This window comes from Etheostoma spectabile, chromosome 2 (assembly GCF_008692095.1).
Source record: "Etheostoma spectabile isolate EspeVRDwgs_2016 chromosome 2, UIUC_Espe_1.0, whole genome shotgun sequence".
NCBI classification, from domain to species: Eukaryota; Metazoa; Chordata; class Actinopteri; order Perciformes; family Percidae; genus Etheostoma; species Etheostoma spectabile.
In genome coordinates, this window is record NC_045734.1 from 15,251,891 (window position 1) to 15,252,173 (window position 283).

A 283-nucleotide genomic window follows, 5' to 3' on the forward strand; every position below is an offset into this window, starting at 1 on the left:
CCCCGTTTGTTAAGCGTCCTTGGGTTTGTGAAAGGCGCTATATAAGTCAAACTTATAACAATGTCATCATATAGCAAAAGAGCATTGGAAAACAAAAGGAGGGATATGATATGAGAGTAAATAAACCTGTTCCATAAACACAAGAGCCATGAAAATGCACATGTTGCAGGTAGCTCCCAGTTGACTTTATGACTGTACTAACTTACATCACACGTGGCCATGTAGATATTGTGTAGTAATTGGTAACTTAGATAAACACACACACAGACACAATGAAGAAACT